The sequence below is a fragment of the Lemur catta genome, chromosome 3 (assembly GCF_020740605.2).
Source record: "Lemur catta isolate mLemCat1 chromosome 3, mLemCat1.pri, whole genome shotgun sequence".
Lineage (NCBI taxonomy): Eukaryota > Metazoa > Chordata > Mammalia > Primates > Lemuridae > Lemur > Lemur catta.
In genome coordinates, this window is record NC_059130.1 from 32,288,106 (window position 1) to 32,313,895 (window position 25,790).

At 42.4% G+C, this 25,790-nt stretch overlaps 1 non-coding gene and 2 pseudogenes across 1 annotated transcript; all 3 read right to left on the bottom strand.

Annotated features, from left to right (window-relative positions):
• LOC123634810 overlaps positions 1–16,243 on the bottom strand; it is a 44,168-nt pseudogene extending 27,925 nt beyond the window's left edge.
• On the bottom strand, positions 15,958–16,031 carry TRNAR-UCU. Its single transcript has one exon. It is a non-coding gene; the product is annotated as a tRNA-Arg (tRNA).
• A 7,813-nt stretch (positions 16,244–24,056) lies between the features above and the next one.
• Positions 24,057–24,917, bottom strand: LOC123634647 (annotated as a pseudogene).
• Between the last annotated feature and the right edge of the window lie 873 nt (positions 24,918–25,790).

A 25,790-nucleotide genomic window follows, 5' to 3' on the forward strand; every position in this document is an offset into this window, starting at 1 on the left:
CCTGACTGCTTCCCTGAGACACGTGTCAGAGCCATGTTGTTGTGAGTTGGTAACAGCATATCTTGGGAAAGTCTCCACTAAAAATCCTGACTGTTAGGAGAGGAAATGTGCTCTCTGTCAGCAAATCAGGACGACAGCAAAATAACAGATAACCAGTAACACACTGGAGCAAGCTTTATAGCCAAGCCCTACCTAATAGTAGGCGCATACTAGCTGTAGAACAAGCTACGCTCCCATACTGAGCCAGAGGCTGTGAGCTTAGATTTAGGAGACAAATATAAAAACAATAACAATAACAATACTGTCAAGGGGAAAGGTCCTTGCAGGCCCACAACATTGTTCCTACCAGAATGTAAGCAGCCCATCTAGTGGTGTGCATTTGCTAATAAGTGTTCATGAAACCTAGGTGGACTGTTATATTTTAATCTAAAGCTCAGACAGGATAAGGCACGTGTTAAGGGTCCCATGGTTATACATGCCAATACTGAGACTAGAGATACCAAGAGAAAGAGCACAGATAAAATTAGATGAATGGGGCTTTGACTCTCAAATCAGCCACCTAGAAGCGATATCATTTTGAGTAAATTACTCATCTCTTTGAGCCTCAGTTTCTTCATCTCTGATGTTGGAATAATATCTACTTTTCAGGGGTCTTGTGAGGATTAGAGGTTCTTTCTCCAATGCGAATGGCTCCTGGCTGACTCTCCAGAGGGAAAGAGGACAGAGAGAGGAAGGCGTGTAGGTGCCAGGTATTTACTCCAGGAAATGCTGGGACAAGGCTGGCTTGCAAGACACCAGAATTTCAGGCAAAGATATATCCACATTTTCATGTCCTTTGTCAGACAAAAGATTAGAAAACATGCAGTTCTTACAATCAGTCCTACTGTGACTAAAAGAATCCCTGGCTACAAAAAGCATTTCAACTCTGGGGCCGGGAATTCTGAGCAAACCATTTGCAAGTAACCCCCCTCCCACTCATTGCTTGAGGGGCATTCCAGACCCTTAAAAGCTGTGTGCCAGGGAATGCCCCTTCTCTTCTGCCTCTAACTTTGAATCTTCTATTTTCTGATATTCTCAGCTTTCTGGAAGCCTTCTGAACACATTCATGTGACAGGAAATATTTCCTATCTGAAAATGGGAGTTAGGGAAGGAGTAAAAGAAACAGAAGAAAATTCACAACCAAAATTTCACCGGCCTGGAGTCTCCACCCATTTTCTGCATCGTGGCTATCTCTCCAGGGGGTTACTAGGTAATATCTCTTCCTCCAGGTTTGCAAAGTCTCTCTGGTATTATCAGTAATGAAAATGTCACCTGAAATTGGTAGAATCACTTTGGAAAGCAATAAAGCATGCCCTGGTAAAGGTGAACAGGAAAATAAACTCTGACTCAGAAATCCTATTCCCATGTCCATAAGCTGAAATCTCTTGCTTTAGGAGATACAAGAATCTTCCAGCAGCACTGTTCATAACAGAAAAATCCTGGACACAAACCACATGTCCATCAAAGGCAGAATGCAGCAGTAAGTTGTGTTACACTGACTTCATGGAGCACTATACATCAGTGAACATAAACTGTTGCACATCCAAGAACATGGATAAATCTCAAAAAAAAAAAATGGTGAAGGGGATAAAAACAATTCAAAGAATAATATGTTTCCATTTACATAAAGTTTAAAAATAAGCAAAATAAAATAACATTATTTAGAGATACCTGTATGCAAGATAGAACTATAAAGAAAGCCAAGGGGATGGTGGTTCCCCCTGGGGACTGAGAGGGGGATGTCTTCCAGGAGGTTCACCCAAGGGTCTTCAAAAGAACTGGTAATGTTCTCATTTTAATCCAGCTGGTAGGATATTGAGTGCTTATTTTATCATGGAAATTATACTTTTTAAACTGCTCATATACATTTTGCACACCCTTGGGTAGGTATAATTTGTTTCACAATAAGAAAGTTAATGTAACCCAAATGTGCAGGGGGCCCCTAGGGTTGCTTCTGTTCTAACTCCACACTATCAAGAGTCAACCTGCACCACCAGTGTCAGCCCTGATCGGTGTTGTGGTCTGAATATTTGTGTCCCCCCAAAACACATATGTCAAAATCCTAACCCCTAACATGATGGTGTTTAGAGGTAGGGCCCATGGAAGCCAAAGTCTCTGGTATGATCAGTAATGAAAATATAACACAAAATTGATGTAATCACTTTGGAAAGCAAGGAAGCATACCCTGGTGAAGCTGAACAGGACTGTACCCTATGACTCAGCAAGCCTGTTCCCTACTGTGACCCCTAACAGGCTTTCGCAAGTGCCCTTACGAAAGAGGCACGAGAAAGGCTGTTCACCACTTCCACCATGAGGACACAGCAAGCAAGTACCATCTATGAGACAAAAAGTAGGACCGCACCGCACACGGAATCTGCCTTGATCTTGGACTTCCCAGCCTCCGGGGCTGTGAGAAATAAATATCTGTTGTTTTAAGCCACCTGGTCTACAGCATGTTGTTGCAGCAGCCCTTTGCCTGGAGTATTCATGTCCCTACTTCCCATGTCGCCAACTGAAAGTGGCTTCTTGTCCATCCTAACCAAAGTGGGTCTGCCCATCAGTCTCTATGGCAATCCCTGACCTGTTCCCTTCATAACTCACCACAAATTTTCACCACTTGGTTTATGTTTTCTGTTGCTTTCCTTTTTGTCAGTCTCTCCTACTAAAATACATGCCTCACGAGGGGCAGGATTTGTACCCCTTGTTTACCACAGTGTCCCCATTTCTCGGCATGGCCTGCTATGAAATAGTTGCCAGGTATGATGATAGGGGCAAGACAATAACAAATTATCATAAACCCAGGATCAAATAATAACTTTGTTATAAATTAATGTATCACTTCTCTTGTGCCAGGCCTTGTGCTGGGAGACAGAAATAAAAGACAAATAAACACTGTGTGGCAAGTGACACAACAGAGGTGCACACAGGATGTGACAGGATGTGACAGATGGGAGAGGCGGGGTACCTGATCTGGATGGGGAGCAGGAAAAGCCGTCCAGAGGAGCTGATCTCTCAGAAGATGTCTGAAGTCAGCAGGTGAAGAAATGGAGAAAGGGCACCCCGAGCAGAGCAAAGATGAAGTGTACAAATCCCAGGAGACCACTGACTCTCGTGACCCTCCCCCCATCTAACTCCTCCAGCCAGAAGTGTTTAAACCAGGACCTCTACCTGCTGCTCTACTGACACTCCCTTTCCTTAACCCAAAACTAGAAAACATGCCACACTTCAAAACATGACCTCATCCCACTCCTCTGTCTCCAGGGAGTACTATCTTATTAATTTCAGGAACAGCTACTTTAAAAGACATATTCAACACACCTTTAAAATGTACATATTTCAAGCAAAAGTAACAGCTTGGAATACATTCTCTGAGTGCAGATTTGCCACGTTAATCTAAATGAGAACACATCTCAAAGATGACTGCGTTGGATCAGAATATTATTCATTCCATTGTCAGCGAAGGCAGAGCTTTAACAACCCCAGAGTCCAGGAACCTTTTGGAACAGTGTGCTTATAACAGAGAGGTGCTGTGGCTGTGCTGTTAAAGTTGCTCTATCAAAACCTTTATGGTTGTTGGGAGGAAAGCCAGAAATGAAGGCAGATGAGAAATGAAGGCAGTATGAGGATAAGAATATAAAAATAATCAGCAGTTTCTAAGTCTATAACTTGTGATTCACAGGGGCTATTTCTAATTTATACTCTGTTAAGAAGAACCTAAATATGAGGTTTCTTTCCACCTTAAGGATCTGGAATTCTGCCTTAAAACATAACAGGTAAAATCAGAAGAACCTTTAGAAATAAGCTGGTTCATCTCTTCATTTTATAATTAAGACCAAATACTAACACATCAAGAGCCTCCATGTAACTAAAATTTATATGGTGGTTAACTTCATGTGTCAACTTAATCAGTCCACATGGTGCCCAGATATTTGGTTAAACATTTGTGTAAAATGTGCACAATCGAATGTTCTATACTTGAAAACAGCCTTGCATTACCACAGCTAGTTCACTACATTACTCCCACTGTTTTGACTGCTTTTCGACCCATCCGTTAGTCTTTGTGACTGCATTTCCGTGCCTACCTAACTTTGCTTCTATGGCCTTCCATAGAAAAGCCCTTGCCGGTATCCTAACCCCCCCTCTGCCTTTGTGCGTCCTTCCGATGCACACCTCTTCTTCCCAGACTTCAACTCTCCGCTTCCTCAGCGTCTGCACTCAGGCTGCTCATCGCTGCTAGAGGAACTCACACAGCACTGCGGAAGCTGAGAGCTGATGACAAACTTCATCTGATTCTCCACACTGCTCCACAAACTGTTTCCTAGTCAGCTGACTCTCCCAATTTCAATACTTCAAGATTTCTTTACTCTCCTCATATATTTGATCCCTCTAAATCTAGATTCACTCTCAGCAAATTACCCAAACTCTTACTTCACAGAAATTATGCAGTCTATTTGATAAGAACTCCTTCAATCTCCTAGCTGTAGTGGCTTGAATAGTGGCCCCTAAAAAGATATGTCCAGGTTCTAACACTTGAAACCTGTGAATGTAACCCTTTTTTTTTTTTTTTGAAAAAGTGCCTTTGCAGATGTAACTAACTTAAGGATCTTGAGATGAGGCCATCGTGGATTTAGCATGGGCCTGAAATCCAATGGCAAATGTCCTAGAGAAAGGCAGATAAATATTGGAGAAGCAGAGGGATGGCCAGGTAAAGACAGAGGCAGAGACTGGAAGAATGCAGCCCCAAGCCACAAAACCTGTTCAGAGGGAGTGAGACCCTCATATCTTCATCTTGATTTGGGACTTCTGATCTCCAAAACTTTGAGAGAATAAATCTCTGTTATTTTTGAGCCACTTAGTTTGGGTAATTTGTAATGCATCCCTAGGAAACTAATGATGCTACCTACGCTGCAGCTTACCTGCATCCATACCTGCCCCATCCACCTTCTCTCCAGTTATGTAGCAAGGTAGATAGATTGAAGTCTCCCACTTAAGACAGCACAATAAGACACTGTAGTTAATGGTGTGAGTCTAAACTAGATTGCCTGGGTGTAAATCCCAGCCCCTCCACTTACTGTGTGGTATTGGTTATTTATAGTACTTCTCTGTGCCTCAGTTTCCTCATCTAAAAAAATCGGATAATAATAACAGTACCTCTGTCAGAGAGATCGTCTAAGAATTGAATGGTATAAAGCTCTTGAAGTAGTCCCTGCACAAAGAAGGGTGCAATTTTTTACCTACTATTACTATTTCAGGCTGCCTTTTCAGGGACTAAACTATCTATTGAGTACTCCCCTCCCTTGTTCTTTCAGCCTTTCTTTCTTTATGGAATAATTTCTGTGAGCATTTAAACATTCTTTACCATTTCCTATCCAAAAAATAAACAAATACCCTCACTCCCTTAACCATACTCCCCGCTCCCGCCCCAACCCCATCCCTGAACTCCATTTCACAACACATTTTTGAATGTACGCCCTCACTGCCTCCACTTCCTCACCTCTCACTTGTTTGTCAGCTCACCAAAATCTACTTCTGTCATTCCTCCGAAATTGCTCTAGACAATCCACATATTGCTAAATTCCACAGAAGTCATCAGCCCTTCTCAGCTATGTCTGACACTGTTGCACACACACTCTTTTTGAAAAGCTTCCTTTCATTGGCTCTGGCCCAGCCCTCCTGGTCCTCTTCCTGCATCCCTGGCCAGTCTCCTTTGTTGGCTTCTACTTCGTCTAACAATTCCTTAAATGATGGGTGCCTTGGGACTCATTCTTCGCCATTCTTCTTTTCCCACTCTACCTTCTATGAGATATTGACCACTCCCAAAACATCAATTTACTCTCAACAGACTGATCATTTCTAACTTGTATCTCTGGCCTAGATTTCTCTTCAGAGTTCCAGCCTTATATATCTAGTTGCCTCCTAGACATACGTTCTTGTACGTCTTAGACATCTCAAATTCAACATGTCTGAAGTGGAAATACTCATCTTCCCAGGCCTTTCTGAGGATCTACTTCTTCTGCAGTCTTCCCCATCTGGTTAAACACCACCTCTATTCACCCATTTTCTCAAGCCAGAAAGCCAGGAGTCATCCTGGACTCTTGTCTTTCCTTGAGCTCTTACAGCTAATTTCTACCAAGTCTTATCTGTAGGACATCTGAAATAAATCCTCAGATTCATTCACTTCTCTCCCTCTCCATTGCCCTAATACAAGCCAATGCTACATCACACATACCTTTACATTGGTCTCCAACTCCGCTTCTCTCCAGCCCTTCCTTCTCCAAATTCCAGCTGGAATAATCTATCCAAACTGTAAATCTGAAATTGGTCACCTCACACACACACTTAAAATCTGTCATCAGCTAGTATTTTCTCTTAGGATAAAATCCAAACTCCTTAAAAAGGTTTATCAGCCCTTCCACAATCTGGCTGGTGGCATTAGGCTTCACTCTCGCAGCCTGCCTGTGTGTGTGTTTCTGTTGTCCCTTTCCTTTGTGGCTTCAGGCCACTTCCTCCAGGAGGTCCTCATGACACTCCAGCTTCCAGATGTTCCGTGGTGTTCCTGTACGTCCCCTCACAGTGCACTCACCACAGCGCTGCAGGATGACTTAATCGGTGTCCACCTTGCGCACTGCACGGCAAACTCGGTGAGGACCAGAAGCCTGTCTTGTTCCCTGGGCGTCACCAGTCCCTCTCGAAGCTCCTGACCCACTCACTGCAGGCACTTCATAAAGACAGGTTGAGTAAATAAACAAATGCTATTTTCCTTGGGGAATGATTCAGTGGTACTTTATACTTGTATTTCTCTAAATTCTGTTGAATCACGACTGAATTTGTAAAAGTATAATGACCGTAATTAAGAGTTATTGACTGAATTATAGGAGAGGAAACAGTTAGAATAATTTTTCCCTGAACTCTTTTATAGAGGAAATTTGAAGGAAAGAAAGTATTTAACGAAAATCTAGAAATTGGAAGCAGTTTAGTAGTGTGACCTAAAGATCTGGGAGAAAAACCTAGTGTGATCTAACACTGCACTCAGGTTAAGATGGAATATAAAAAATGATTTATAGCACACTAGTTTCCTAAGAGATCAGCTTGGAAACTATGAAGAAACAAACATGTCAGTTAAAGATACTAGAGGAAAATAATTTGGGATAAGAAGTAGGTGGACAACAAAATCCAAATTTGAGGGGCTGCTAAATAAGAAATTGTTTAATCCGTACAGGTGGTCTCTGTATCATCTGTATTTTACACATGTTCAACCAACAGTCTATTTATTATTCATGCCATTCCAGATAAAAGTCTAACGTTTTATTTCTCTTCCTTCATATTGGATCATGGATGAGGTTTAGAGACAACAAATGAATTTAAGGAAGATAGAGGTAGTATTTGACCCAAAGACCAAAATCAAGTCAGAAAAGAACACATTTCAATGTTTCTACTTTGAACCAAAAATATAGGAAGTAAAAAGGTATCTGAAAAATGAAACTCAAAATTAACTGGGGAAAATGCTACATGCAAGAACACTAACTGTTATAAGAATAAAGGTTTTAGATTGTGCACGGGAAAAACCTGGCTGGTGATGTTGAGCGAGCTGTGCAGCAGGTGGCGCCCTGAACCAGTTAATGTGAAAACGAAGCCACAATGGACTCAGACACACCTACAGTTTAAGGAATAAAATCACTTCCCTTTTGTAATATATATATTGTGACCACACACTCGATAGATTATGGAATCCATATCTTCTCTAAAACACGCACGTACGCTCGCACTGCAGACACATTCCTCCGCGAGGGAACAGAGTTACAACACTTTATTATGAAGGCAAACTTTAACAGGCTGGAAGTACAAATATACATCTATATATGTATGTGAATTGAATCTGTTTATCAGGGCCAATCCATCTCCTGCAAATGGGTCCTTAACACTGCCTAGCAAATACTACACATTTCTCTGCTGTATTATTATCATTATCTCACTCTCCACAATAACTAACACGAATTTCTGTGCTCTCTTCAAACATCCAGCCCCTTCTCTTTTTCTCAGTTATTCTCTATCATGACATGGCTCCTGGTTTTAAAAGAAAGAAGAGAAGCTGCCACTACCACTGCTATCACATGAAGTTTTCTCATCTTCCAGATATCAAACATTCAAGCTTGCACATCCCACCCTCTTCCTTCCAATAGTAATAGAAAAGCTGCCCCTCCCCAAGCTACCTACAGTTAATTCCTCCCCTGCCACTCTGTGCCCCACCCCCCACCTTCTCAGAAACCTTGGCTATCATGTATGCTCAAGCGCTCTCTCTCTCTCGCCCATATTTTAAGCTCTCCCTCTCAAGGATTTCCTCCCAAATGGCTTTCAAATAAGTTCAAGTCTCTCCTACAAAAAACAAACAAAAAACAAACAAAAAAAACACCAAATAAAATGGGTGGAGCTATAGATACAACAAGTTTGGCCATAAATTGATTATTGTTAAAACTGAGTGGTGGGTACATGAGGATTCATGATACTAGTGTGTCTAATTTTATTTATGTTTGAAATTTACCATACTTAAAAATTTAAAAATAAGAAAAACAAACAAAAAAAATTCTTGTTTGATTCCTCATGCCTTCCAGCTCACGACCATCTCTTCATTCCTTCTCAGCTGAACTTTTAAAAGTTGCCTACATTTGTTCTCTCAATTTCCTTACCTCCCACTCCCCCTGTGGTCCCCTCCAGTCTGGTTTTTCACTCTGATACTCCACAGAAACTAAGATAGCTCTCATCCTTGACTTCCATGCCACTTAATCCAGTGGATATATATTTCAGTTACCATCGTTCTTGACTTCTCAATAGTGTGTGATACTCAATCAAGTCCCTTCGTAAGCACTCTCTTCCTTTGGTTTCAAAAATTATGATATTCTGGTTTCCCTTCTATCTCTTTCTTGTCACTACTTCTCTAACTCCTTCTCTCTACTCTGTTGTTAAATATTGGTGTTCCTCTTAGCTCATTCTTAGGCCCTTTCTCTTCTCACCCTAAATTTCTCCTAGGAGATTTCATTCATACGGTTGGCCCCAAATTCCACCAACATGCATATGACTCCCAGAATTAAATCACCAGTTCAGACCCTGACCCAGCCCTCATCTTCATACATATGTGACATCGCCTCTAGGATACCTCAAAAGCACCTCAAAATTAGAAGCTCAAAACTGAATTCATTATTTTCTTCCCCCAACTTGACCTTTTTTCTGGTGTCTCCCATCTTAGTGAATGGTATGCAAACCAGAGATCCCAGAGTCATCCCATCAGCTCTTTCCCCTTTGTACCATTTCTAACCCATCAACAAATCTGCACGTTTTAGCTCATGTCTCTAAACTTCATCTTCTGTCTCCACCATTACCACCACCACCACCATTATCACGCCCTAAACCCAAGCTAACACTTTCACAACTACTGGTGGTAACTTCTAATTTAGCTCCAGCTTCTATCCTGGCAGTCTTCCTCTCTGTCCTCTGAACAGTGGCTGGAGTCATCTTTCCAGAAAGCAAATCTGATCATGTTATTCTTTGGCTTAAAATCTTTCAGTGGTTTCCCATTGCTTTTAGGATAAGAAAGAAAAAAAACAAAACCAGCACTTATGGGGACTACAAGGCCCTGTGGTGTCTGCCTCCTGCCTCTCTCTCCAGCTTCATTTCACACCACCTTCTCCCTTCCTCTCTCAAACCAAACTCGCTTTTCAGTCCTTCATACGCGGCATTCGTGTATGCTGTTTCTCTGCCTAGGATGCTCTTTTCTTCATTTTTTGCCGAGTTATTTCCAGTACACTTATCTTTCGGATTCAAGTGAGGAGACACCTCCTAGAAGAAGCTTTCCTTGATTTTCCTGAAGAGGTCAACTCTCCCTGCCGTATACTTTCTTTGCTCCATGGGTCTCTCCATTTACTGATGCAGTTTTACATGTATTTGTGTGATAATCTCTGCCTCTTTTGCTCATCATTGTCCCTAGTTCAATGCCTCAGCACACAGTAGGTACCAAATAAGTATTTGTTGAATGAGTAAATGAATTAATGTCTACTACTCATTCAACTCTGTAAGGTTTTCATCTACTTGATCTGTCTCTGGACTCCCTCAGCCTTCATCTCTGAGTAGATAATCAAGGACCACAAGCTCATTTTTAATACTAGAAGAGTTCTATGCTTTTATAACTAGGGTATGCCAGGAGCCCATATGTGGCACATGGCAGACATCACTTTTTACTCTAATATTTGAGGCCAGATAATTATTTTTTATACTTAAAAAGAATACAAGTAAAACCTAAATTTTGTACTAGAATGTAGCATACAGTATACCGTACTTGGCACACACCACTTTAGCCTCTTCTTCCTGATACCTGGGAGTAGACAATCACTCTCCCCTGTCCTTAGGAGCAAGTATAACTACAAAACTTAAAAAAAAATAAATAAATAAGTTATGTAAATAGAAAATTTTAAAAGTTTCATGCTTCCTCAAAATAAATATAACTGGTTCTAAATTGTCTATTTTGGATGGTACTGTTTCTCTCTCAAAAAGTGGTCTCTAGGTGTAGCAAAAGGAAGACAAGATTACTAGCAGTTGTTAGTGATTCCTACAAGATGCTCCCCTGGGACTCAGGACTGAGCTGGGTCCACAGCAAGGACTTCTCCAAGAAAAAGCTTTTACCAGGAAGGCAACAGCCAAGCCCTGCTCTCCTGTCTTCTCCCAGCTCCCCAGGCATTTGTTTTTAGTTTAATTCCATCTCTCAAGACACCAACCTGCCTTCTCAAGCTAGACACCCCTGTCTGCAAACCTGGCTTTAAAGCCCTGTGTCACTCTACACAGTGAAGTCCTCATGTGACCCTCTCCACAGGGCCTAGGAGACTGGAGGATTACTGCAGAGCCTCTCTTTCTGCTCAGAACCACAGAGAAGAAAATCCAGGAGTTCCACAGTGGCCACAGAGGGAAGAGAGTCCTCTCAGAGGGCAAGTGCTATCTACAATTCATTATGCATTTCTTTTCTTCCACTTGGACTCCACTATGCTCAAGCATTTTCAAGGGATAGAAACATGTGGTCCATAGCTAAACCCCCAAAATGCTCACACAGTCTCCGAGAAACTAGCCTGATATGTGTAATCTGAAGAAGACTGGTTGAAAGAATTGTCCACAAAGAAAGGAGGCTCGCACTGTGTATGTATCTATCTAGACAATTTACAGGTAACCTTATTTAATTCTAGGTATTATTTAGATCATTTTCTAGAAGAGAACAGAGAGGCTCGGAGAGACCTAGTGCATGGCCAAAATCATACAAGTAAACAGCAAGACCTCAGATTCACATCCATGCCTGGTCATTCCCATGAAGCTGCTTCTCCTACTATGCTCATGGTTATCAACTTCCCTTGTCATAATACCCCATGTCTCACCATTCATTCTTTCAAAAGAATCATCATGTAACAGTATCACCATCACAGAAGCAAAAAGATGCAACTAACCTCCAAACAGGACACAGAGAAATTTAAATATATTCTGTTCCATTATAATTTATGGCAACTACTAAGAACATAAGCACTGCAATTGTGTTTTGGGGGAGTAAGTTCTACTTGCTACAGCTTTTAAATATAAGCTAAATAAACATTTTCACTAGTAGGTAATAACTATAGTAATGACAATAAATAAAAATAACTAGTTCCAGACAAAATATAAGTGATTTGTGCCAGATCAGTTCTCCAGAGATGATAAGTCACTTTTGTAGGTGGCTTTTGTTATAAAACCCTCCACGTCTGGTGGTACCAGCCCTGCCACTTGGGAACCATAGAGCCACACCCTGCTGCTTCTAAAAGCCTTTGGGCCCAACAAGCCTGCCTGCATCTTCAGCTCTGTCTATTCTCTACCAACAGACAAAATTAGCCTTTTAACATATAAACCAGAACCCTTTATTCCTCTGCTCAAACCCACCAAGGTTCTCCCTAACATGTAGGAAAGCATGGAGTCATTTTTGTTGTCATAATGATTGGGGGCCACTTCTAGCTATAGAGAGGAACGGTACCTTGGATCTACGTGTCCTGCCGTGTGTGGGAGCATCCCTCATAAAGAAGTGTCCCATGGTGTGTACTTCTTTTGAATGACCTACTAAAAATCTTTTTGTTGTTATCTGAGCCTAAGATCTAATTTGTTTTTACATATGAATACAGAGAGTTTTCTGGTTTAAAGCTTCCTAAGTTTTTCACGAATGCAAAGTACTGTGTATTTTGCAAGATTTACTTTGTTTCGATCAAAAATTTATCCAAAAGTATTCACCAGTTTGGAAAATCACAACACTGCTGGTGAATAACATCCCTCGTGATACTTAAGTCAGCAATGCAACGTGCCTGCATTGATCTGCGCACGTAGCTGTTGCATTCAAGGTGATTCTTCATATAGGTACAAAGACGGCTAGTGTGGCATTTACATATTAAAATACGTACCATTTATTACAAATTGATTTTCTTATTTCTCTCTTATAAGTAGGATATTATATTGCTTTGTCTTAATTATGTGCATGGAAAGTTATATTACCTATGAATTTCATTGCATGACAGTAGAGGGGAAGTGAGAAAATCCTGGCCTTAAGGAGGTAGAGTTGGATGTGACAGGATGGAGAACACTGACCTAGACGACGTCCCCTGTATTGAACTCTGAACCTGACTCTCCTCCTGGCTCCCTCTGCTGCACCACACTGACCCCTGTGCTTTCCCATCAAGCCAGTGCCCACTTCAGGGTCTCTGCCATTTCTCTGTTTGGAATGCCCGTCCTCTACCTCTCACCGTCCTCCCTCACTTCATTCAGGTCTTCACTCAAATGTCACCTCCTGTGAGAGGTCTTTCGTGACCACCATTCTTCACATCACTCTCCACCCCATCATCTTTTAAATTCCTCCACAGTATATATCTCTACCTAAAATGCTATTATAATATTTACTTACCTATCATTTGTCTCCATCTTGGGAATATGCAATCCGTGAGGGAGGTGGGAACTACTATTTTATATCCCAGTGCCTGGAGTAACAGAAAGTGGCACAAAGTGGGTACTTGATGAATATTTGTTCAGTGAATGAATTAATGTATGAAGATACTGCCTGTGTTCCTGCTCCCCAGGAGCTAGGAGGAATCTCTTTCTCTTTCCTGTCTACATAATTTATAGCCAATCTAAGTCAGCATTAATTCTTTCAGATATATCCATCAAATGCCTACCATATTTAAGGCTCTGAGAATATAATAATAAATAAGGAATATCCTGCCCACATACTTTGCAATTAATGATCAGCTCCAGCACCTCTGAAGCACTTGAATCCTACAGTGAAGTGATTTTATTAAAAAAAAAACAAAACACCCATTTCTATTTTATATTCTGAGTATCTCTAAAAGACCGTAATTATGATATTCCTAAGTTAGGAGTTATCCCTCGTGTATTAAGGAGAAAACTGTTATCATGTACAGAAGGATTTTTACTCATGTGAAAAATCTTTCCCCCAGTCCTGGTGACATCCTTCTTCAAGTTCCCAAAACATACCTCTGCCCCACTATGAGACAGAGAGAGCTGAAGGCTGGGTGATGGTCGAGCAAGAGGAAGTTTCTAGGTCCACTGAATGTGGTAGCCAGCAAGCCTCTCTACCTACATGGCTGAGATGAAGTCCCCTCTCTAAGGCACAGAGGGGCCACCTGCCCACTCAAGGACCTCACCAGCTAGAAAAGTCCAATCTGCCCTCTTTCTTAGGGAGCACAAGTCAGCGTCAGCCCCAGTTGATGGTGTACAGCCACCCTGGATGCTCCAGGCAGGGACTGATCATGCAGACACTTTCCTTTCCCCACTTTATGTCCAGGCACCTTTCCCACAAGCTTAGGAGAGAGACAAAAGCAACCTGAAAACTAACACAGCCTATATATTTGTACAGAGCTGTACGATGGGCTTCTCATCCATTTTCACATTAATATAACCTTGATTTTATAAATAAGCAAATTAAAGTTCATATGTTTAGCAATTTGGCAAATCTGTAATTAAACCAAGGTCTTCCAACTCCAAGTTCTGAAATAGAAACAACAGGCTAAAATCCGGATTGGGGAATTATTAGTGGATTTTAATTCTCACTGGCATAGAACTTCACATGAGGAACTGGCTACACTGCACCATGATCAAACTCTTGAGCAAATCCAAATTCAATGTCCACTTGGGCACACATACCTTCCCGATTCCCATCCCATTCCATAAAGTCTAATAATTATTCCTAGAAGGCTTCTAGAAATGAGCACACCTTAGAATGGGCCAGAATGAACCCACACCTTTGCCCCGACCTTTAACAGTAATACAGGAACAACATCCTCCCTCTCTCTGAATTCTTCGGGTGGAGCAGCTCCATTATAATAGCATGATACAAGAGGAACTAGAAAGATGTATGTAGTATCCTGGCTTATGGCTGAAAAATGTGACATACCCCTTTCTTGAACTCTCTCCTCCTCCCCCCGACCCATACACTTTTTTCCTTTCAGGCCAGGACCTAAAGCAAAAATATCTGGGATAGGCCAAGTTAACAATAAACAAAAGGCTCCAGAAAGAAAACCAGATGCCCAGGAACTTCTGGTCCACACAAGGATCCTCCAAAGGTCTATCGAAAGGGGTTGGTGGGAGACAGTTAATATCTAAATTGTCCTTCCACCAAGGTAACTCAGAAAGGCAAAGCTATGTAGGCTGTCACTACAAGCATTTTAAGTCCTTTTAAAGTACTGTACTAATTCAAAAGAATTTCAGGAGTTTCAACTTGCTACAAACATGCACATGTTGAAGGAAAAAAACATCAATTTCCCTCCAGAGTCGTCCTGTCTGCCCCATCAATCCCCCACCTTTTGGCGATGCAGTGTCCTCTGCTGGGTCCCACATGGGAGGGATGCTGACCCTGCCCAGCAGTCCAGGGATGCGTGCCTTCTCAGGTTTCCCAGGTTCACCTGAGGTGGAGGTCAGCTCTTGGCAGGGGCAGCAATATGAAAGGGAGAGAGCCAGAACAGCCAAAAATAGAAACCCAAGCTACATGCCAATCTGACAAGCTCCCAATCTGGCTGAATGTGGCCCATGAGATGAGACAGGGAGACAGCAGAAGTGAATGCAGGATGAGAGAGGAGGTGAGAATATGGCTTGTTTGAAATAGAGAATTATGACAATAACAGTCAGATACAGTCCTCAAAACTTGCCCTATAAAGAGAAAAGGGTACAAACTTTTTACCATAAAGAGCATTTAAGTACAAGACCTTTGGGTCTCTGGAGACAAGCTCATCCAACTTGCTGCTGGTCATTAGTGTGTTGCTGTGTGGTTTATCCCACTGAGACAAAGAGCAATGATTGCATTTCACCTTACAGATGAGGAAGTGAGTAATGAGCCTTAGCTCAAAAAGCCTTAAGAATACAAAAGGACAGCTGACAAGACAGTGACAGAAATTATCCTCCGTATGACTTGTCCATCTCCTGACCCAAAAGGGAGCACCTCGGTCGAGGCAGGTATTACCTCAGAGGACAGCTGGACCTTTCCCATTGACATATGGGACAATCTGCCCTTTGGTGTTCTCAGAGATAAAAGGAGGGAATCACAGTGGTCCCCAAACCCATAACCTGGCATCTTAGTAACTATATACCAATTTTTCCTACTATAAAGCAGAGGATTCAAAGGCTCTGCCAGTCAGACAGAGCAGAGAGACACAGCAGACATCTGAGCCTCTTCTAAACAATGAAAATCAGTAAGGGAGGAACAGAGAAAGAATGGAGAAAGAGGGAAGGGAAACGAGGAGGAGGTCTAGGATTCCCAAGGAAAGGGGTTTCCTTTCTCTCCCTCAGAACCTCCAGGGAAGAATAAATATAATTACCAACTTAGTATGACAGCCTTCAAAATAAAAGGGGCACCTGCCAGGTGACCATCTCTGCCGGGACTCGAACCCGGAACCTCTGGATTAGAAGTCCAGCGCGCTCGTCCATTGCGCCACAGAGACCTCACCACACACACAGCATCAGCACCAGAACTGAAAAAGCACATACCTTCTGCATCACCGAGCCATCTCAGCATCCTGCTCTCTGAGCGGTGGGGGGACAGGGACAGCTGGAAAATCTGGAGTGGAGATCCACCAGCCGACTCCATCAAAGCTTTTCTCAATACCACGGTCCCGGGGTCTTTAGAGGATTGGAGGACTGTGACAGTGGTCATTTTCCCAGTCCAAGAATCCCTGATGGAGCAGGACAGAGCTAGAGCCTTTGCTCTCGTTTCCTCTCCATCCCTAAGGGAGGAGATGAAAATCTCGCTATTCTCATGCTAATTAAGCAGAGAGCACCCAACCCGCAGAGAAAGCAGAAGCCATCTCTACCTCCACCCCTACTCCTTCACTGTGGTTTCATCCTAGTCCAGCTATTCTCAGACAGGGGCTGGGCACAGCTAGAGGATACAGGAAAACCCTGGATCCTAGAGACAAAAGAGCTGCTTCTGCAAAGAAACACTGTGAATCACCGCAGCAGAGAATGGCAGGGAAGCTGAGCGTGAGGAGACTGTTCTCAGGTTTAAGAACTGTATCCGCCAAGCCCAGGGAAGAGGTAACAGCAGTCTGATGTGATGTTCCTTCAGCATCTTCACTAGAATTAAGGATGGGAGTGGAGAAGGAACAGTGTTGAGTGTGTGTGTGTGTGTGTGTGTGTGTGTGTGTGTGTGTGTGAGAGAGAGAGAGAGAGAGAGAGAGAGAAAGGGAGGGAGGGAGGGAGGGAGAAAGTATGTGTGTGCACATATAGGGAGGGACAGTGGAAGTGGCAGATCTCTCTCTGATGAAATACACATGTTCCTCACATAGCCCTCTATGATTACTTCTCTCTTCCCCAGCCCCAAGCTCCTGCCATTCTTTTCCCCCAGGGCTGCCTAATTTAAAGAATGAGGATTACTCAACTGTCTGAGCTTGCTAGAGGCATCACAGTACAATCAAACTGACCATCCCTCCTTAACCATAGGTAAAGACCTCCATACCCAGTTTACATGCAAGAAAATGATTCCTAGTTTTAAAAGCCTCCTAAGACAATTCCATAATCACTGTTGCTTATAATTTCCACTGTGCCTGTTCTTCTGAATGTCTAATCTAAATTCCTCTTACCTCACCTTCAGCTCATTTTCTCCCCTTTGGTTTCCCATGGGGATAATTTGCCTCTACACTCCTGAGGACAATCCATTGATTTAAAGACTCTGATTCAGTGCTCTCCGCCCAACTCCCACTCTGAAGGCTATGACAAAAGCAGAGAGCTAACTCAGACACCCTCCTCCTCCCTTGTGTGTGTCCACAGCCCACAGCTCTGGCCCTTGACAGCAGACTCCAATCCAACTCAAGGTAGTTCTTTCTAAACTGTGGGACCAGGTAATGGCCAGGTGAAGGAGCAATCTGACTAAATGAAATGTTTACATTAGAGGATCTTCTAATTCTAAGACTACAATTACACATCTCATGCGTCCCTACCCATTCATACAGCCCCAAGAATGAGACTCGTGGAGAACATGACCAAGGTGATTCAGTCCAGTCAGCAATATAAGCAGAAAACTCTTTCTAACATCTGAGGGAAAGCAGCTATTCCAACCAAACTTGCCTTCCATCCAGAATTTAAAGACACGAGTTCAGAAAAGTGAAACTGACTGTGTATATTATAAACCTGAAACAACGAGGCACAGAATAGGTCTATCTTAACACATTTACCCTAGACAATTTCAAGAACCTGACAGAGGAAGCTGAATGCCAGCCGGTAACAAGGTGCTGATTAAGAAGTTAGTCGGGGGCCGGGCGCGGTGGCTCACACCTGTAATCCTAGCCCTCTGGGAGGCCGAAGAGGGTGGATCGCTCAAGGTCAGGAGTTCGAGACCAGCCTGAGCGAGACCCCGTCTCTACTAAAAATAGAAAGAAATTATCTGGCCAACTAAAAATAAATAGCTGGGCATGGTGGCACATGCCTGTAATCCCAGCTACTCAGGAGGCTGAGGCAGTAGGATCGCTTAAGCCCCGGAGTTTGAGGTTGCTGTGAGCTAGGCTGATGCCACGGCACTCACTCTAGCCGGGGCAATAGCAACCTATTGAGACTCTGAAAAAAATGAGTTGACTTCTCTGATCTTCCACTTCCTGATTATAAAGTGAGGCCAATAGTACACATTGCTGATAAAGGTTAGCTGAGATTTCATGACGCAGAGTGTGTGTCCCTTTCCTCAATTCTCAACTCTATTGCCTGGGTTTCCTCCTTCCCTTTGAATACCCTTCCTTCATCCTCCTCCCACCACCCCACAGAAATCTCTCCATTCCAGGAAAAAAAATGCCCCCCACAACAAGAATCTTAATAGGACCCCTTACATACTTATAATTTATATTAACAAAAATACTCTGTACTTTGTCCGAGGGCTTTTTTCAAATAAGAGATGTCTCTCTGACATCTCTTATTTTGCTCTATCATCCATAAATCAGACAAAGCTTCTTGATAGTGGGAATAATGTCTCTAAACTAGGTTTTTAATTTAAAGTAAGAAAAAAAAAACAATCAAAGAAAGCTAAAAGGGGCAAGACAAATGAGATTTAGTCATTCAAATTATTGAAGACAGCACATCTTTTTCTTCTTTTAAAATAGGTGTATGTCATTCGTGTTTATGTAAATCCTTAGGAAGATAAGTAGATTCCCCTTCCAAAAGAATTTGTACTGATTTAATTCCCCAAAGATCTGTGACTCAAACATTACTCATGCCTCTAATTGAATACCACTGTGTGACCCTACAGACAAACTGGTGATGCTCACATATTATTTCATTCATAAAGTGTTGCTGGGATACATATGATAAATGACAAAAAAATTTTCCCTTTCTACTGTGGTCCTACTTACAGCTTCCCTGAAGGTACCTAGACTAACTATCCCATGTTTTAAATGCTAAGGGATGTTAGATGAAGTAAGACAATGAAATCACCATTTGGACAGCAAGGTCCTTACACAGTATACTTTCACCTCCCAGTCTCTACAATGTCCCAAACCTTATTCATTCACATCTATTGTGGGCACAGCCTCTAGAAGTGATTTCCATATACCAGATCCTCATGTCCTCATCTATTTCCAGCTCCCTCTTCCTATCTCACCCCCAGGAGTCAGTCGACTTCATCTCTCTTGTGAGCACCTCCCAGGGAGGCTGGAAAAGGCGCTTTGCAATGTCAGGCCTATGGTGCTTGGCCTCCTCTGCAGATGATCAGATCATAACTCCCTACCCTTAAAGAAGAGCAAAATGGACATACTTACAATGCAAAAGCCCTTCAGGTTCTTTTCCAAACATTTTGTCCTGTGGGGTCTTGCCTCATGCTCAGATCTTTATTCCTCTTGTGCATTTTTCTGACCCATCATAATAAAGCAGTTATGTTCCCAAAGCCTACTGTTTCCCTTCTTCCTAGCCTGTGTGCTTGACTGCAGATTTTTCATTCCCTCCCCATGCCCTTTCCTATCCTCTAAGAGGAAAGAAGTGAGATAATCCAGGTAATAATTGAGCCTGAGAATCAAGTCAAGGGAAAACAAGTACAGAGAGAATTTTCCTTTAATCATCCCATCCAAATTCCAGAAACCATTCCGGGTCTAGCCCAGTCCAACTGAGTTACCCAAACCTTCATAAAAGTAGACCCAGAACTAATCTATCTTGATGAGGGGCTGGACCTCCAGGGCTAATCAAGATCAAGGTCACAGTGGAGTCAAACTGAGGTCCATCCCCTAAGGAATCTGAGAAATGGTGAAAAATCTGGAGATAGAATCTCCCTTTCCTGATTACCTCTCTCCTGACTCTGACAGACTTCTCCAGAAAGTGGTCTAGAGGATTCCAGACAGTGTGTTTCTAAGGACATGAAGACTCTCTTTGGTCAAAACGGATGAAGAAGCCAACAGTGTTTACCAAATGGGAGGGCAGTGGGCTATCATGTTCTTCCAGATCTTTCTGGAAATTTGGGGAGAAACTTTCTCTGTGCTTCACCCAGACCTAACAAGTGAGTTAATTCCTGGTTAAACACTCTAGTTCAACCCCCTTTCTCCTTTTTAGAATCAGGGCTGTCTGTGCCACTGTTTCTATTCCCAAGCCATCTTCTCTTGTGTGCCCAGTCCCAGCTTCCTGGTCCTGTCTTCTTGTTTCTTCTTGCCAGCCCCATCAATTTCTCATTCTTCACTAAGGTATATAATCCTCAATCATTTCCTGCTTTAAAATGTTCTTTTCCCCTCTGCCCACACCTCTCCATGTTTATGTCCATTTCACTTTTCCCAACATTCTGCAGCTGGCATTCCCTAATACTTTGACCACCCAGTCCCTACCTGCAATGCTCAGTTTCTCGGCCACGTCCCCACCTTTGCTTCTCTGCGCTAGGATCCATCTACTCCAAACACTACTATCCAAACGCATTGTTCCTGGTCTCCCCTAGATTCGGCCCACTGCTCTTCTCTGTCTCTGCCCCATTAGCCATCATCCTCAGGGGGCCCTGAGTTTCCCAGCCTCCGACCCCTCATTGTTATACTCCATTGCTTGGACCCAGAGTCTTAGTTTTGCCAGTTCTTCATTCTCAGACTCCCTTTTCCCTTCCTCCAGATTTCATTCTCCAGAACTTTTTACTTGCCCACCATCCTTCCAGTCTCCTCTCCTTAAGTTTTCAATCTACAGTACCTGTTCTTCTGAACCTCCTTCGCTCAGTCCATACTGTGCCACATTGCTGAGGTGTGTCCAGAATGACTTGCTGGTCCATGCCTTCTTCCCCATGTTCACCCTCAGACATCTTGAACTCTGCCTGGCTCTGCAACACAACTGTGTTTGTTTTACTTCTCTGCCTGGGACTCTGTGCACTGCTGGCTTTAAAACTGGGAGGCCCTGAATAGGGCCCTGCTAATCCCCATGGCATTGAGTTGCCATGGGGATGGGCTGGCAACCAGGCTCCTTAGTCTTCAGTCCCTATGGGGCCCCTGGTCCTTAAAGGGCCAGATGCTCTAGGCCAGGGGCCAAAGAATTAGAAGACGGATCCTTAAAGGGTCAATGATTCCATGGTGATAGCCAAGGATTCAAGAACATTGGTTTTGCCTAATATTATGAGTAAATTGGGGTTTTGTTGTCTTTTTGCCTACCTCAGCTCCACATCCCATTCAGCCTGGAAGAAGCCTTGAGAGGAACACAGTAAAGCAGACTCCACAATGGCAAGAGAAGAAAAGTGTTCATCTTTTACAATGTTTCAGTTCAACTAAACAGAAAAGTATGACCATGAAAATTTCGATCCGAGAGAATAAACTCGTCCTTACACAGGAACCCATGTCTGATAAACTGCAGCAGGGTCAATACACGGTTTATTCTTATACAGAGTAGGTCATTGACGATGCAGGAGTGGCCCATCTAAAGTGTGTCCCTAAAGAACATCTCGTCCCCACCCTGAAGACAGAGCCCAGGGGAAGCACTTTTACCTTGAGTACGCCAGTTCCTCTCCTCTGCGCTCAGGGACTCCTCCTGCAGAGGTGGTTGCTGAATTTCCAAGGCCCTTCTTTATGGTAACTGTCTATGATTCGATGAAACAACATTAACGGCAGTGATAATGATAAAAGTATTTTGAATTCTTTATCTCATTTTATCATCAAAACTATCATAGATTAGGAGAAGAATAATTACCATTATCCTCCTTTTATAAAAGAGGAACCTTGATCAAAGATATTTGGCTTGCCCAAAGTCACCTAGCTCATACGTGGTGGGGCTGCACAAGCCCCCAGTGCAGTGTCCTGACCTCTGTGCCCACTCCAGGCCCCCACAGAAGGTGCTGCTGAGAGCCACAAGCTCTCCCATTATGATTTGTTCCAGGATCAAGAATCTGGGACCTTTCCCTCCAGATCTCTTTCTGGTCTTTGTAATCGTAGAGTAGTGTCCTAAGGATAGGATGGGGGTGTGGGGGGGGGGCGGGCCTGAGAAGGACCACAGGGTGGAGTAAAGGTCTCGATGAGCTAAGTGAGCTCTCTATGAGCTCTTCCTTAGTTGCTCATTCCCCTCCAAGCTACCTTAAGTTAAAACATAAGAAACTGATGTCCAGGTGAATCAAACAACTTGCTCAAGATCAGTCAGATAGTCATTCACAAATCTGGTTCTCAACTGCAAGCTTTCTGACTCCCAATTCAGTGTTCTTTTTATTTCATTACAGTGTCACCGAATCATTCTTTTTTAATTTTTTAAGGTGACAGATAATATTGTATGTTTTTATTGTGTACAGCATGATGTTTTGAAGTATATATACATTGGGGAATACTTAACTCTAGCTAACCATTATGGAAAACAGTAAGCAGTTTCTTTAAAAAAATTAAAAACAGAACTACCATATATCCAGCAATCCCATTGCTGGATATATACATCCAAAGGAAATGAGATCAGTACGTTGAAGAGGTATCTGCATGGAATTACTCGAGAGCCTTTAAACAAAGATTGGTGAAGAAGGGGTGGGAGGAAAAGAGTAAAATGCTTTGTATTCAGTCTTAACTATAAACTTGAAAACAAAAAGTATCAAATAACCTCTTTTAGGAATCACAGAATGCTCAAAATGGAAAACGATTTTTAAATAATTACTTCTTTTGACCTTATGCATCAGTTGAATTTTTGCCATATGCTTGTATTACTTTTATAAATTAAAAAAAATCTAGTTTAAAGATTAAATTGATAGTGCTAAGTGGGTGAATGTTTGCTCTTTATTTTTTATATTTCTGTAGTCTATAATTTTTGTCAAGCCGCTCCATCTGTAATTACATAGATTGGTAAACTCAGGCCCATAGAAATTAAATTACTTACCCAATATTACAAAAATAGACTAACAGTTATTATCCAGTTGGAAAACTACAGACTTTCAAGTCAGCATAACCAGGGTTTGAATTCCCAGCTCTGTGTGGACATCTAAAGGCACTGAAATGACTCTGAGACTCAGATTACTCATTTGATTTTAAAAATCCATAGAAGTAATAACACCTAGAATGTAAGGTCATTATAAGGACTAAATGAGATAAAGGATGGAAAAATCTTCAGTAGACCAGGACCTGACAGTCTCTATTTTTAAAAAGAATAGCTTGTACTCAGACTTTTTCCCTTTCCCCCTCCACCAAACATCCTTGCTAAAATCTCCAACGGCTTCTTCCTAATTGTCAAATTCAACAGTCCCACTTCACGTTTCTGCAGCATTCCACACTAGTGACCACACCTGCATCCTCAGAAATGTCCACTCCCCTGGCATCTGGGGTGCTCCCTGTCTCCTCACTGGCCTCCTGGTCCTCAGCCCCTCCTTCTCTGTCTCTTTCACCAGCCCCCCCTCTTCCTTCTTAAATATCAGTGTTCCAAAGAGCAGCATGCGTATCAGACTGCAAGTCAGAAGGTTAGCAGCATTTTCATATTACTATATAGCAGAGAAAATAAATGATAGGATAGGACAGGACAGAATAAAAAAAAGAAAATATCAGAGGGCATAACCCTCTAAAAAGACCATGTATTGTTTCATGAAATTTTTGTTTCAGCTACACGTGAATGTATATGTATGGGCATGTGTGTTCTGAGTCATAACACAAAAAATAATTTCTTCTGTGGGTTGTGGTCAAAAACACTGCCCTAAAATGTGCCTGGGCTCTCTTCTTTTATATTTTCTCCCTGGATAATCTTTTTTTTTTTTTTTTGCATTCTCTTTTCTAATTGTATTTCAAGTCTTTTCAAAACAAAACCCTGGGAATACCCAGATTCAAGTATGCCGCTGGGCTTGGTCCACTGTTGCAGGAGTCTTAGGGATCCTCATACACATGCTTGAGTCATTCATTCACCAACGTTTAACCGCAGGATAGAAGATCTGACAAAGCAGGACTCCTTTCTTCATGGCATGTGATTTCAGAGGTGGCAGCAGCCAAAGTGGAAAACACTGGAATTTTTCCTTGGAACTGGACTGTGATGAGATGTTCCTGCCATGAGCATAACCTATTGTCTTTTCCCTGACCCTTTCCTTCGTTTTTGAAGATAGAGTAGAAAATAATCTTCTCTGAAGATATTTGATAATTCCAAAACCCAAAAACACATGCTCCCAATGCACTGTGCTTTCAGATATTCTGGGTCTAGTTCAGCTGGCGAATGAGCTGATTGATGCATTCACCTCGATAGCCAGGTGAGCCCATCTCCTTGAGGAAGCCCACTTTATTCTTGGTAGCATGACGGGCCACTGAGAGTTGGAAAGGACGCAAAAACCATGAGATCTCCTGGAAATGCTTCCCCGGGAAGGCAATTTCATGGATGAGGTCTTCCAAGCAAATGGCACCAAACTTCCCCAGGTGCTCTTCGATCACTGTTATCTGTCAGAGGGATGGTCTTATTCTTGACCTTGGCTTGTCCACGTTTCAAGATGAGTTCACGGACGGACTTCAGATTTGGAAATCCCCAGGTCACATAAGGTTCTACCATACGCAGCAATTTTAGGCTCTGCGGCGTGACTCTAACAAAAACGCCACTGAAAATTTTCTTTAGACGAAGTCTTGCGATGGTCTTTTGCACCAGTGAACTCACCCCATTAATCCTTTGGATGTGTACAACAAAGGCCAAGCAATGTTTATCTGGCAATTCCAAGGCATGAGGTTTCACTTCTAGTCATCTGAGACGCACCCTGTCACGTTGCTGCCGCCAGGAATCATGCAGAAATGATTCCAGTCGCTTAAATCTGGGTCCTTTTCCTTTCCTCTGCTCTTTCTTTGCCAAAAGTGCTTGCTTTGCCTGGGTGGCTTTGCGGGCTTGGTAAGCCTTCTTCTTTTTCAGGAGATTTTCTGGAACCAAAGGGATTTTTTCCTTTCCTCTTGCTCTGCCATCTTTCTAGGGTTGCAGCTCTGGATAATCTTAAATGGCACCACAGCATGTACTACCAACCATGTACTGAAAACCCTCATATTTATATCTTAAAACCAGACATCTCACGTGAAATCCAGCTGGTGTACTCAGCCACTTTTACATTACCATCCCCCATCCCTGCATGACTCACAAGCATCTCAGTTGTAAAACGTACAAATTGGAACTTATATTTCCCCATGAATCTTCTGCTCTTCATAGTGTACTAATTTAGTTAATGCTTAGCACCATCCCCCTACTCATTTATTAATGTATTGATTCTACAAACCTATAAATCCTTACTGCACAAGAAATGTGCTGGGCCATGGAGATATAATGATGACACCATATCTATCCTTAATAAAGTCACAGTCAGAAACAGAAAAATAAACAGAATCATGAAACAAAGTTGCCTAACTATAGAGATAGGTCCAACATGCTACAAAACCAAAGAAAGTAGGCAAACTAATCCAGTCTGAAAAGTTTAAGAGTTTTCTAGAGCTATAGACCTATGCTGAGGTTTAAGGTAAGAACAGCCGTCAATCAGAGCAAAAGAAAGGTTGGGGTTGTGGAGGGAGACTGTGTGTGTGTGTGTGTGTGTGTGTGTGTGTGTGTTGGGGAGGCCAAAGAGAGAAAGCATTCTAAGAACAGAGAACAGCACAAGTAATCATATAACCCAAAACCATCTTATCTGTGGAAGAAGCTACAAGAAACAAGATATCTTCTTGATGAAGTCCAAATTCCCAGGTAGGAAGTGACAAAATATGTGGCTGCAAAGATCAGGTCATGGAAATCGTATTATGTCATGTTAAAGACCAATTTTGATCCTGCAGGAGATGCAGGGGCACTGAAGGGTTTTACGTAAAGCAGAACTGTGA